Consider the following 15,232-nt stretch of genomic DNA (forward strand, 5'->3'; position numbering starts at 1 on the left):
GTGGTGACAAAATCCCTCAGCATTTGCTTGTCTGTAAAGTATTTTATTTCTCCTTCACTTATGAAGCTTAGTTTGGCTTGTTATGAAATTCTGGGTTGAAAATTCTTTTCTTTAAAAATGTTGAATGTCGCCCCCCACTCTCTTCTGGCTTGTAGAGTTTCTGCTGAGAGATCAGCTGTTAGTCTGATGGGCTTCCCTTTGTGGGTAACCCGACCTTTCTCTCTGGCAGCCCTTAACATTTTTTCCTTCATTTCAACTTTGGTGAATCTGACAATTATGTGTCTTGGAGTTGCTCGTCTCAAGGAGTATCTTTGTGGCATTCTCTGTTTTTGCTGAATCTGAATGTTGGCCTGCCTTTCTAGAGTGAGGAAGTTCTCCTGGAAAATATCTTGCAGAGTGTTTTCCAACTTGATTCCATTCTCCCCGTCATTTTCAGGTACACCAATCAGACGTAGGTTTGGTCTTTTCACATAGTCCCAAAGTTCTTGGAGGCTTTGTTTGTTTCTTTTTATTCTTTTTTCTCTAAACTTCCCTTCTCACTTCATTTCATTCATTTCATCTTCCATCACTGATACCCTTTCTTCCAGTTGATCGCATCAGCTACCGAGGCTTCTGCAATCTTCGTGTAGTTCTCAAAACTTGGCTTTCAGCTCCATCAGCTCCTTTAAGCCCTTGTCTTCATTGGTTATTCTAGTTATGCATTTGTCTAATTTTTTTTTCAAAGTTTTTAACTTCTTTGCTATTGTTTTGAATTTCCTCCCATAGCTCGGAGTAGTTTGATCATCTGAAGCTTTCTTCTCCCAACTCGTCAAAGTCATTCTCCATCCATCTTTGTTCCGTTGTTGGTGAGGAACTGCATTCCTTTGGAGGAGGAGAGGTGCTCTGCCTTTTAGAGTTTCCAGTTTTTCTGCTCTGGTTTTTCTCCATCTTTTTGTTTTATCTACTTTTGATCTTTGATTATGGTGATGTACAGATGGGTTTTTGGTGTGGACGTCCTTTCTGTTTGTTAGCTTTCCTTCTACCGGACAGGACCCTCAGGTGCAGGTCTGTTGCAGTTTGCTAGAGGTCCACTCCAGACCCTGTTTGACTTGGTGTCAGCAGCAGTGGCTGCAGAACAGTGGATTTTCGTGAACCACAAATTCAGCTGTCTGATAGTTCCACTGGAAGTTTTGTCTCAGAGGAGTACCTGGCCAAGTGTGGTGGCAGTCTGTCCCTACTGGGGGTTGCCTCCCAGTTAGGCTGCTTGGGGGTCAGGGACCCACTTTAGGAGGCAGTCTGTCTGTTCTCAGATCTCCAGCTGCATGCTGGGAGAACCACTACTCTCTTCAAAGCTGTCAGACAGGGACATTTAAGTCTGCAGAGGTTCCTGCTGACTTTTTGTTTGTCTGTGCCCTGCCCCCAGAGGTGGAGCCTACTGAGGTGGGCAGGCTTCCTTGAGCTGTGGTGGACTCCACCCAGTTCGAGCTTCCTGGCTGCTTTGTTTACCTAAGCAAGCCTGGGCAATGGCGCGCGCCCCTCCCCCAGCCTCACTGCCACCTTGTAGTTTCATTTCAGACTGCTGTGCTAGCAATCAGTGAGACTCTGTGGGCATAGGACCCTCTGAGCCAGGTGCGGGACACAATCTCCTGGTGTGCCGTTTTCCAAGCCAGTTGGAAAAGTGCAGTATTACGGTGGGACTGACCTGATTTTCCAGGTGCCGTCTGTTACCCCTTTCTTTGACTAGGAAAGGGAACTCCCTGACCCCTTGCACTTCCCGATTGAGGCAATGCCTCACCCTGCTTCGGCTTGCACACAGTGCGCTGCGCCAACTGTCCTGCACCCACTGTTTGGCACTCCCTACTGAGATGAACCCGGTACCTCAAACGGAAATGCAGAAATCACCTATCTTGTGTGTCGCTCATGCTGGGAGCTGTAGACTGGATCTGTTCCTATTCGGCCATCTTGGTTCCACCCTCCCTTCTTCTTTTTATTAACTATATGCATCTCTATTTCTTCACACTTAGCTTATCTAATGCTTTCATCTTCTAACTATCTACCAGTTCCACTGTCTGGGCTGTGGCTCCCTTGTATCCAGCATAGAACACTGTTCTCCATATCGTCATCTTCAAACAGTCTGAATCCCATGTCATGAAATATCTGTCTTTCAGTTTTCATAGGTAACTGCTATGGTTTCAATGTCTGATCCAAAACTCATGTTGAAACTTAATTGCTATTGTGATTGTATTAAGAGGTGGTGCAGGAACAGAAAACCAAATGCTGCATGTTCTTACTTGTAAGTGGGAGCTAAACACTGAGCACACATGGACATAAACATGGGAACAATAGACACTGTGGACTACTAGAAGGAGGAAGGAGGGAGGAAAGGTATAGGTTGAAAAACCCCTCTGTTGGGTACTGTGCTTACTACCTGGGTACAATATACCCATAAAAAACCTGCACATGTACCCTCTGTATATAAAATATAAGTTGAAATAAAAAAAGAGATGAGATCTTTAAGAGGTGAATAGGTTCATGTGGCTATCACGGGGGTGGGTTATTGCAGGAGGAGATCCTGATGACAGGATGAAATCCAGCCCCCATTCTGTGTCTTGTGTCCTTGCTTGCCCTTCCACCTTCTGCTGTGAGATGATACAGCACAAAGTTACTCATCAGACGCTGGTGCCAAACTCTTGGACCTCCCAGACTCCATAACCACGAACCAAATAAACTTCTATTGTGAATAAATTACCTACTCTGTGACCTTCTGTTATAGCAGCAGAACATAGACTAAGGCAGTAACTGTTCTCATATTTCTAAATCACATGTTGTGGCACCAAATTTCCAAACCCTGGCCTGTCAGGCTTAATGGAGATGTCATTTCTGTGTCTTGTACACAACACTCAGTGCTGACAGGATAGCCCTCACCACACAGATGGTAGTTCTCCATTTGTATTTCTAGATCCCTGAAGACCAATGTAGCCCCAGGACAGTGTGATTTGCAATAAATATTTCTTAATGAATAAATATTTAATCAGTGGATGGAAATACTCACTAGTATAGTGATCTTTGAAACAGAGACATTCATCTGTCTGATAAATGGCCATATTGGATGCCTTTCACCACCACTCCATGAATAGGAATGTAGCCACTAAATTCAGTGACTGAGATCCACATACCAGGTCCCACTAGAAGAAATAAAAACCAGCATAGTAGAGTTTTACAGCAACTTATAACCCCTCAGAGGAACCTGATCAAAACTCCTGAACATGACCTGAATGTTTCATTATAGCAGGCCTCTATCTTCCTCTGTAGCCTCCCTTTTCTTTACTGTTTGACCTTTATCATTCAGGTTTCAGCTTAAACATAACTTTCTCTAGGAAGCTGCCTCTAAAACTGTAGGTTAAATTAATAACCACTTTTGCTCCATACTAAGTGTGGTTCTCAAATTTTGCCATAGAGTGCAATCATTTGTGAACCTTTAAAAATGTAATGATTCATGATTATCACTGCAGACCTTCTCCTATGACTGCTCTGGGTGTACAGCCTGGGCATGGGGGTTTTGATCAACCTCCCAGATATTTTTAATTGCAACCACAGGCTGAGCCTGACTGATTTGGCATACAATTTATAACAAAATACATGAAATACTTGCTTAAACTTTGGTCTTCCCAAGAATGAAAGCACTATGATAGCAGGATACATGTCTACTTTTGAAATCACTAGACTTATAAAATGCATAGGGGTCTGGTATTTAACAGAGAAGCAATTAATATTTGCTGAAAGAATGAAGAATAAGCACCTACATGTGATGAAATGCTGGTAGCATGTTAATTACTTGTGTTATTTGTAAACACACTAGTTGTGTATGCAGGAGGGAATTGGGGCCTCTTAGTCACGATGGTGGAGAGGAAGGAGCTTCTCTTGTACACCCTGCTGTCCACAGACAGTTCCATGTCTGGTTCATTCATATTGAGGAATGTCCCATTCAGGTGAGGAAGCTGCCACTGGGGATGGATGAAGTGACAACGTTTCTGTGGCCTCAGGTTTGCGTCCAGTGAGATAGAGATTCTCAGGAGGGCATCTTGGCTGAGGATCACAGTGTCATCATCTGAGACTATGACATTGTATATGATGTGCACCCAGCAGTGGTGACCAGGGTGAATGCAGTGAAATTCTCCATACAACATGAGGGCAAACTATAAAGGTGGAGATGATAAGAAAAACCATCTGAAGGATCTGAAATCTCCCCAAGCCACCAACTTGATCCAAGAAGTCCTGAAATACAATTGAGGCTGAAGAGATTATCCCTAAAAGGAGGCAAAATGACTGTATTCAGATAAGTTCAAAGAGAAAAAATGTTTCCTTTCCTGAAGTCCCATTGAGTGTATGTTGATCCACTTTCTTTTAACAGGGCCTGCATCACATTTGCAGGAGGGCCATGGAAGGTTACACATCTTATTATCATTTGGGGATTAGATAGCAATTTTTATTAAAGTCAAAGAAAAATATTTTGCTTGGATATTCCAACTGTTGTCAGTGAAATCTGTTGAAAGTTCTACTTTGTGAAAATTTATGTTATCTGAAGCACCTCAAAAAAGCATCAACCTTTGATCTCCACATTTTGTGTAAATAGAGTAAAATAAACATGCTATATTGTTTGCAGTATTTTCCAGAATGTGTAACTTGTGACAATCAAAAGGGATGCACTTTTATAAATCTTGCTGTGAAAAGTACTGAAAGTAAGTGCTTTTCTTGTTCAGTATGGAATTTGGGCTTAAAGAGTTAGTGTGAGCTAATTAGAGCAATTTAAACATGGTGCAATCCTTCCCCTTTAACAACTCTCTGCTTCAGGTCAAATCACAGCAGAAACTCATTTTGAACATAAGTTTTTCAGAAAGGGCAGAGTCAGGGTAGTGAAGGAGGGCAGAATAAGCCATGGCAAGCTGATTTTTCTAGGCTTGTTGATTTATTCACACTGCATTTGTGAGAAACTTTTCTGGGCTCATTCCAGGGATACAATAAGTGCAAGATAAGGTCTTCAAGGTTCTTATAGTGAGTAAGGGATAAGTATTTAAATATTCACACTCTGATATAAAATGTTCTCCATCATGCATCTCAAAACAACAGGAATATGCTCTGAGAAATGCATTGTTAGGTGATTTTGTTTTGTGAACATCATGGAGTGTACTTACACAAACCTACATGGTGTAGTCTAATGCACACCTAGGCTATATGATGTAGCCTATTGTTCATATCCTGCAAACCTGTATGGTATGTTACTTCACTGAGTACTGTAGGCAATTATAATACATTGGTGCTTGTGTACCTAAACATACGTAAACATAGAAAAGTTAGAGTAAAAATAAAGTATAAAAGATAAAAAAAATTACACCTTTATAGGGTTCTTGCCATGCATGGATCTTGCAGGACTGGAAGTTGCTCTGGGTGAGTCAGTGCGTGAGTGGTGAGTGAATGTGAATGCATTTTTGGGGATCTGGAAGTTAGTCATTTTCATTAGAGTCAAAGAAAAATGTTTTTGTTGTGTTAATTCCAACAGATTATAATGAAATCTGTTTCAAGTTTAAATCATAAGATATACCCTATAAACACTGTACACTTGGGCTGCACTAAATATATAAACAAATATTTTCCTTTCTTCAATAATAAATTAACCTAGGCTTACTGTAATTTTGTAACTTTATAAACTTTTTAGTTTTTAAAATCTTTTGACTCTTTTGTAATAACACCTCACTTAAAATATAAACGTGTTGCACAGCTGTACAAGAATTTTTTTATATCATTGTTCATTCTATAAGCTTTTCTATTAAGTTTATTTTTTGCTTTTTAAATTTTTTGTTAAAAATGAAGACCAAACTATCACATTGGCCTAAGCCTACACAAAGTCATAATCATCAATATCACCGTTTTCCACCTTCACATCTTGTCTCACTAGAAGGTCTTCTGGAGCAGTAACATGCATGGGGTTGTCATCTCCTGTGACAGCAAGGCCTGTCTGTGTAAATGGTACTCCCATCCAACCTGTTATGCAACTAATAAATTAGCACTTTGTCCTTTGACTATTTACTTTTACTCATTCCAAACAAGCCAGCACAAATCTAGTCAATTCTACTAACTTACACAATGAGACCATAAAAAAATTTGTAGCATTGACTGACTTGATATGGCTCTAGCTCAAAATGCAGAAACAACATTCATGCTATCTTGTCATGTTTAACTGCAGGCACATGAAAATATTAGTATTTGTCTTGGTTGGGAAAGAAATTCTGAGGCAGAAATGTGTGTACAAGGGGTTTATTAATGCATGCTCTCATATAAGTGCATGATGAAATATGATTGACTGGAGCTAATTGTTGAACCATAATATAGTTGCAAAACAGGCCTGAAGCCATTGTGTGGGGAGATGTGAACCTGGAATGGCCCTTCAGAAAAGTCTGGAATTGAGCCACAGAAGGAACCCTGTTTGCTTGCATTGGAGAGGCTAATGACAGAGCCTGGTGGACTTCAGCTCTGTCATTATGGATATTTGATTGGTTAGTGCTTCTCCCCTTCTTCCATGGTGTACCATGTAATACAAAGACCTTCACACCTCATGCCCACTCCGTAGGTGCATCCCCATGCCTCTTTCCCAGACCTTTTTCCTTCCTATTACCCAATCTTTCTGTTTATAGGTCAGTCCATCAAACAAAGTCATCTGGAGCTCCTAGTCTCTGTATTCTTACCTCAGGATTATCTTATTTATACACAAAGTAGACAATCAGTTGTATTACTTGAGAGGGTTAACAGTCATCAGTGACTATCAAGGCCCCCAGAGTGAAGCATTACTTCATTAAGTTTTACTTTTCCCACATACCAAGTCATTCTATATCTGAACCTAGAAAGGCTATTCTCTTCTGTCATCTGATCACAACAGAAACCCAAGCAGCTGTGGGTATGCACTGAGGTGAGGCACAACATCAGTGGGCAACAGGGTCTCTGAACCACCAGATTATGCAGCTTAAATGGCCTTTTGTTAAGTACTGACAATGAACTGAGATTGTAGCCCAGACAAAAGGCTTTCTACAGATGGTTAAGGATATTGCATATAAACTCTCTCAAACAAAATGAGGTTTCTAAGAATCTTAATGTCATTACCTCTCAGCAGAATGTCATAGTCCATCTACATGAATGGAGATATTTTGGGTATGGCTTTTGTCTAAGAGTCACAAGAGACCAAGAAAAAGTTTAATAGAATTACATGGGCAGAAACACTGCTAGTTGGGACAGAAACTAACAGAGAATGTACAAAATGAAATGGTGCCATTTACCTCCCTCTCCACCCCTGGATTCTACTTTCAGAGAGCAGGTGGACAAAACCACACACCTAAAACCACATACTAACTTTAACATAAAAGGAAGGATGTCTCATAGGCAGAACCCAGAGACCAGATGTCAGACCCAAGAACTATATAGAATAACTCATTGGCAGGAGTAGGACAGCGTCTTCATCAAGAGGCACTCAATATTTGCCCAGCTGGATTTCAGAACTGCTATACAGCAATGACACTTCCATGACTCCTGTTTTCCCACCTAAGAATACTGTCATATTTAATAGACTTGTTTAATATCGTTGCTTCCTTGGCATGCCTTTTCAGGTCTGACATAAGTTATTTGAAACTCAGCTATACCCCATCACTTCGGCCTAGTTAAAACTTCCTGTTCCTGTGTAATTGTGATGTAGCCAGCTGGAGGGTGGGTCTGCCTCTCCCAGTCCACTGACTCAAATGTTAATCTCCTTTGGCAACACCCTCACAGACACACCCAGGAACAATACTTTTTGCATCCTTCAATCTGGTCAAGTTGACACTCAATATTAACCCTCATAGTCTGTGAGCCCTATGTTGCTGCCTTCCCTGGTTTCTATTGCTCTTTGGCCCCAAACCAAATAAGGTTCCTTGGGACACACTAAAGAAGGAGGTGGAGTTCGAAGGGGAGGACAGATGTGAGTGAGGCAGCCAGGGAAGCTCTGTTTGCCCACTGCCCAATCCTCACCTCTCTTCTCTACTTTCTGTGTCTGCACTCACCTCTCCTCTGAAAACCCCCTACTTAGCCAAAGGAAGGAGATAAGGGGAATGCTTTTCCCCTCTCCCTCCAAAACAAAAACACTTTTCCAGTCCAGAGAAAGCAGGGGAGTGAGGGGGTCACAGAGTTGGCCATGGAGCTGCTGTGCTGTGAGGTAGACCCGGTCCTCAGAGCCATGAGGGGCTGCAACCTACTCCAAGATGACCGTGTCCTGCAGAACCTGCTCACTATCGAGAAGCGCTACCTTCAGTAATGCTCCTACTTCAAGTGTGTGCAGAAGGCCATCCAGCCATACATGCACAGGATGGTGGCCACTTCTGATGGTGGCCATTTGATTGGTGGCCACTTCTGATGGTGGCCAACATGATGGAACCATTTGGGATGGAAAAGCACCTTTACTCTCAGCCACCTGTTACTAATGCTGGAGGTCTATGAGGAACAGAGGTGTGAAGAAGAGGTTTTCCCTCTGGCCATGATTTACCTGGACTGTTTCTTGGCCGGGATCCCAACTCCAAAGTCCCATTTGCAACTTCTGGGTGCCGTCTGTACGTTCCTGGCCTCCAGGCTCAAAGAGTCCAGCCCGCTGACTGCCAAAAAGCTGTGCATTTACACCGACAACTCCATCAAGCCTCAGGAGCTGCTGGAGTGGGAACTGGTGGTGTTGGGAAAGTTGAAGTGGAACCTGGCAGCTGTCACTCCTCATGACTTCATTTAGTACATCTTGCACAAGCTGCCCCAGCAGCGGGAGAAGCTGTCTCCAATCTGCAAGCACGCCCAGACCTTCAATGCTCTGTATGCAATGTACCCGCCATCAATGATTGCAACTGGAAGCGTAGGAGCAGCTATCTGTGGACTTCAGCAACATGAGGAAGTGAGCTCACTCCCTTGCAATGTCCTGACTGAGCTGCTGGCGAAGATCACCAACACAGATGTGGATTATCTCAAAAGCCGACCAGGAGCAGAGCATATTGAGGTGGTGTTCCTCAACAGCCTGCAGCAGCGCCATCAGGACCAGCAGGACAGATCCAAGTCAGAGGATGAACTGGACCAAGCCAGCACCCCATAGACCTGTGAGATATCGACCTGTGAGGATGGCAGTCCAGCTGAGAGGCGCGTTCATAATCTGCTGTCTCCTTCTTTCTGGTTATGTTTTGTTCTTTGTATCTTATGGTGAAACTTAAAACAAAACCTCTGCCCCCCACATAGATCATGTTTAAAGATCTTTTAGAAGTGAGAGAAAATAGTCCTATAAAAATGGAATAAGAGAAAGCATTTGGTGCTTATTTGAAGTACAGCATAAGGGAATCCCTCATATATTCGAACAGTTATTGTTTGATTTTGTAAAAGTAATGGTGAAATGCTTGCAGGAAAACCTGCAGGGTAGTTAGAGAATATGTTTGTTTGCAATATGGGAACAAATTAGAGGAGACTTTTTTTTTTCATGTTATGAGCTAGCACATACACCCCTTTGTAGTATAATTTCAAGGAACCGTGTATGCCATTTATGGCATGATTAGATTGTAAAGCAATGAACTCAAGAAGGAATTGGAAATAAGGAGGGACTTGATGGGGAAGGAGTACAAAACAATCTCTTAACATGATTGAACCATTTGGGACGGAGAAGCACCTTTACTCTCAGCCACCGTTACTAAGTCAGGAGTGTGGTTCGATCTCTACGTTAGGTACTCTTGCTGTCTACATTAGCTGCTACCTAAATAAGATGTTTTATTTTGCCAGTTGGACACAGGTGATTGGCTTCTGGATTTCTTGTCCTGTGACATCTTGCTGCTTATTCCAAATGCAGTTCATTGCAGACACCACAGTATTGCTATCTAATGGGGGAAATGTAGCTATGGGCTGTAACCAAAACTCACAGGAAATGGAGGCAGATGGAGACCTGGGGTGGCATCCAGAATGGAATCTTTTCTCTTATTGTATTAAAAAGGGTAACATGACCTTGGCATTTCTTCTTAGGAAAAACTAATTTTTGGTGCTGGTTGGCATGTCTGCTCCACAGTTTAGCATTGTTCTAAACCATTGCATTCGAAAAGCACTTTGAAAAATTGTTCCCGAGCAATAGATGGGATGGCTTATGCAAGTCATGCTGAATACTACTCCCCTCTTCTCTTTTGCCCCCTCCCTCCCTGCCCTCCATCTGGGTTACTCTTCACCTCTGGTATCTGACATTCTTAGGTACACAGTTCCGATGTTCCTACCAGGACACAAGAGGCACCCCTTTCTGCTGACATCCCCATCACAACATTCCTCAGAAAAGGAAGATCTAAAAACAAAGATCTGTTACCATTCTGATGACACAGATGATCTTCATTTTATTTCTTTAAATAATAATTTTACATATTTATACTTCTTTGGACATGGAAAGAAAAGTTATTGCGGGTGCAAAGACAGATGGTTGAACATCAGGGGTGGCATTTTGTTTCCTTTTCCTTTTTTGTTTTTGGTAATTTTATTGCAATGTTGTATTCAGTGTACATGAATTTTTCCCCTCTTCCCTTCTCTTTTATTATTTATTATTATACTTTAAGTTTTAGGGTACATGTGCACAATGGGCAGGTTTGTTACATATGTATCCATGTGCCATGTTGGTGTGCTGCACCCATTAACTCGACATTTAGCATTAGGTATATCTCCTAATGCTATCCCTCCCCCCTCCCCCCACCCCACAACAGGCCCCGGTGTGTGATGTTCCCCTTCCTGTGTCCATGTGTTCTCATTGTTCAATTCCCTCCTATGAGTGAGAACATGCGGTGTTTGGTTTTTTGTCCTTGTGATAGAGGCATTCGGTTAGTAAAGAGGTTGGAGCTATTGTGAATAGTGCCGCAATAAACATACGTGTGCATGGAAGGGGAACATCACATTCCGGGTACTGTTGTGAGGTGGGGGGTGGGGGGGGCGGGGACAGCATTAGGAGATATACCTAATGCTAAATGACGAGCTAATGGGTGCAGGAAATCAACATGGCACATGGATACATATGTAACAAACCTGCACAATGTGCACATGTACCCTAAAACCTAAAGTATAATTAAAAAAAAAAAAAAAAGAGGTTGGAGCAACAACTCTTTTTTTTTTTTTTTTCACAATTGTAATTGAACAGGTAATGAAGCTATTTGTTAAAATATTTGCCTTTTTAAGTAAAAAAGAAAAATCAGAATGGGGCTACGTTGAAGAATTATTTTATACACAGATTCTGTCTTGTTTCAGAGTGTGAAGGTTGAAGATGGAAAAAAATTTAAGGGTCTCTTATTTTTCATTTTGTTTTGTTCATGTGTTTCATGGAGTGTGCTGCTATTTTGTAAACATTTTTATAGTATATTATTTTACTGCTTAAACTCCAAGTCCTGAAGTAGATGGTTGAGATAAGAATTCTTCATACTGGAAAAACCCTTCTGTAGTTTGTCTTCTTCTGGTTGCATATTCATGGTTGTTGTTGTGTTTTCTTTTTTCTTTTTCTTCCTCTGATCACATTCATCAGAGACAGAGTATTCTTTACCTCGGATTTACTGGACAAAATCAATAACTATAGAAGACAATGATTCACACTTTTATTTTCACAATACCTCACAACCATACAGTTTCTGCTTGGGAGCCTATTAGTGTGAGGAACAGAGAAGCAGGGTGAACAGGGCTAAATTCCTTCTCAGGTGGAAGGCAGGGTGGTCTCAATCCCAAGGTCATGAAGGCCATCGGGCTCCCATTTTGACTCTAGTATGCTCATTATGATGGAAAAAGTACATTGAACCAAGATATCCTTCCTCCCCTACAAGGAAGATGTTCAGTACAGACATTTATGCAGTGGACTAGGATGTCATAATTTGCACTTGGGTACCACGTATCAAGAAACAGACTAAAAGGAATTCCAGCAGGCTGTATGTAGATCCTCATCTTGCAGCTTTTTCAAAAGCAAGGCGTCATCTGCATTGGGCCCTTTCATCTTGAAACATTTTCTTCCATCTTCCCCCTTCTCTGGAATGGACACTGAGTTGAGGATCATCTGTACAGTTTTCCTGGGTCTGAATCTGTGAGCAGATGAATCTGCAGCATGCAGTATTTGTGGTGCTTCCTTCTCCCTCCTCTGTCTCCAACTGCACAGGCAAGCACTATGTAAGCCCAGATTCTCTGCTAAGTGGTTTTCAGGTTTTCAATCACACTGAATCAGCAGGATAAGAAACATTGTTCAGAGAAGTATGGGATGATAGCTGAAGGGAGATGAAGAGGCTGCTTCTCTATAGAGATGAAATTCCAGATAAGTCAGTCTCTTGGGATGTGTGTTTAGAAGGGTTCAAGACTTCGTGAGTAAGCATGACCCTAAAATTCTAGGGGATTTCTGGTAGGACAGTGAGTGGTGAATTCTGAAATTTTGGAAAGTGGAGGAGCCAGCAAGCTAGCTAACCCATTTTCTAAAAGCCAACTTTGCACAGCACAATTTTCTGGGCCCTAAGGAGTCCCACAGAATGGGGAAAGTGGGAACCCTGGAGTTCTTAGGAGTCTTGGAGCCTAAAGAGAAAATGAGGTGCAAATTCATTTCACAGTGACTGACCCTTGAGCTTAAACAGAATCAGCAAATGAAAGAATCTGACAAATAAGGAAAGGCACAGGCCTACCCGACTACTGGACAATAAACTCACAACCTAAAAAGAAAAAAAAGGAGGTGGCTGTCAGTAAATGGGGCTGAAGAGAACCACTAATGAAGACCAAGGCTCACAAGGGAGGCCACTCACAGCCACCAGAAGCTTGTCACGTAAACATCGAGAGAGCGAGGGAAAAAATTCTTTTTAGGCTGGGTGCAGTGGCTCATGCCTGTAATCCCAAGCACTTTAGAAGGCCAAGGTGGGTGGATCACCCGAGGTCGGGAGTTTGAGACCAGCCCGACCAACATGGTGAAACCTGGTCTCTACTAAAAATACAAAAACTAGCCAGGTGTGGTGGCACATGCCTGTAATCCCAGGTACTTGTGAGGCTGAGGCACAAGAATTGCTTGAACTCGGGAGGTGGAGGTTGCAGTGAGCCAAGATCATACCATTGCACTCCAGCCTGGGTGACAGAGTAAAATAAATTCTGTCTCAAAACAAAAAAAAAAATCCAACTTTTTAGCACCTAGTCATTCTAAATATTTACTTAAAAGAAAAAGCAAGGTCTCTATGTGGGAGGGAGGTAATGATTATCTTGCAGTCTGGGGTGATTCAAGAGAGAGACTACTGCTTAGATGGACCAGCACCCTTTCTCTCTCTCTCTCTCTCTTTCTTTTTTTAATCAGAAATTAAAACTAAGAGCCACGACTTCAGAAGACTAAAAGTCTAAAAACAAAAACAACAAACAAAACTACAGCACAAAAGGGAAAAGCTATAGGTGGCTACGAATCTGAAAAATAGGTAAAAGAAGTTTAAGTCCTGAGTAAACACCAGGTCTACCAAACATGATATTAGCCCTATATTACTTACTGATTTAGAAACAAGCCCCTAGATACAGGGGGGAAATAAAAGCTAATTAAATAAATTACATATACATGCATATAACTATATAATAAATAGATAAATTAAGTATATGTGTATATTTTATATAATAAACTAAAACAAATTTCCATAATTTGACTCAATTAGAAATCCAAAATTTATATACTAAAGGACTTATATAACAAAATGATTTTAAAAAGACACTGATTGGCTTTTGTGCCTCTATAACATAGACTTTAACTTAACTTTAATTTAACATTTGTTAAAATGCATCAGTTGGCAGAACTTCACAAGCTTAACACTGGGACTCAAATTACAATGATACACCAGGATTCCACTAAATTTAAACAGTCTGCTCCTATAATCTTGAGAAGGTACTTAAATATATATAAAGAAAAATGAGTTTGCCTCACTTTAGCAGTGGGGAAAGGATTCCATGTTCAAAAAATGTTGCTGGCAGAATTGGCTAGCCATATGCAGAAGATTGAAACTGGACCCTTTCCTTACACCATATACAAAAATTAACTCAAGATGGATTAAAGACTTAGGTGTAAAACTCAAAACTGTAAAAATTCTGGAAGAAAACCTAGGAAGAAGTAGGCATGGGCAAAGATTTCATGATGATGCCAAAAGCAATTTAAACAAAACAAAAATTGACAAATGGAATCAAATTGTACTAAAGAGCTGCTGCACAGCAACACAAACTGTCAACAGAGTAAACAGGCTGGGAGAAAAATTATGCAAAGTATGCATCTGACAAAGGTCTAATATCCAGCCTCTACAAGGAACTTAACAAGTTTACAAGAAACAAGTAACCCCATAGAAAAGTGGGCAAAGGACATGAACAGACATTTTGAAAAGAAGCCATACATGCAGCCAACAATCATATGAAAAAAAGCCCCACATTACTGTTTATTAGAGAAATGCAAACCAAAACCACAATGAGATACCATCTCATGCCAGTCAGAACAGCTATTATTAAAAAGTAAAAACAAACAGATGCTGGTGAGATTGTGGAGAAAAAGGAATGCTCATACACTATTGGTGGGAGTGTAAATTAGTTCAGCCAGTGTGAAAGACAGTGTGGCAATTCCTCAAATATCTAAAGAAAGAAATACCATTCAACCCAGCAATCCCATTACTGGGTATATACCCAAAGGCACATAAATCATCCTATTAAAAAGACACATGCACGTGTATGCTCATTGTAGCACCATTCACAATAGCAAAGACATGGAATCAACCTAAATGTTCACTAATGGTAGACTGGATAAAGAAAATGTGGTACATATACACCATGGAATACTAAGCAGCCATAAAAAAGGATGAGATTATGTCCTTTTGAGGGACATGGATGGAGCTGGAGGCCATTATCCTTAGCAAACTAACACAGGAAAAGAAAACCAAATGCTGCATGTTCTCACTTATAAATGGGAGCTAAATGATGAGAACACATGGATGTGCAGAGGGGAATTATACACTTGACATAAATTGGCTTGATAAAAGGGGACCCCTTCAATCCCCAGTTAAAATAGTTAATATGACCCAATGTAAATTAATACAGGGCCTCAAGGATTAAAATTTATTGTATAAAAGCAAATTAACAAAAGACTGATTTCCCCCTCTGCTTCTCCATTTGGCAGCCCAATTTTGCCTGTTCTTAAATCTGAAAACATGAAATAAAAGATCTCTCACTATGG

The 15,232-nt window shown here is 41.1% G+C and overlaps 1 pseudogene; it reads left to right on the plus strand.

Annotated features, from left to right (window-relative positions):
- Positions 1-8,191: 8,191 nt before the first annotated feature.
- Positions 8,192-9,147, plus strand: LOC116468917 (G1/S-specific cyclin-D2-like; annotated as a pseudogene).
- The last annotated feature ends 6,085 nt before the right edge of the window (positions 9,148-15,232 follow it).

This window comes from Hylobates moloch, unplaced genomic scaffold (assembly GCF_009828535.3).
Source record: "Hylobates moloch isolate HMO894 unplaced genomic scaffold, HMol_V3 SCAFFOLD_5, whole genome shotgun sequence".
In the NCBI taxonomy this organism is placed as follows: Eukaryota; Metazoa; Chordata; class Mammalia; order Primates; family Hylobatidae; genus Hylobates; species Hylobates moloch.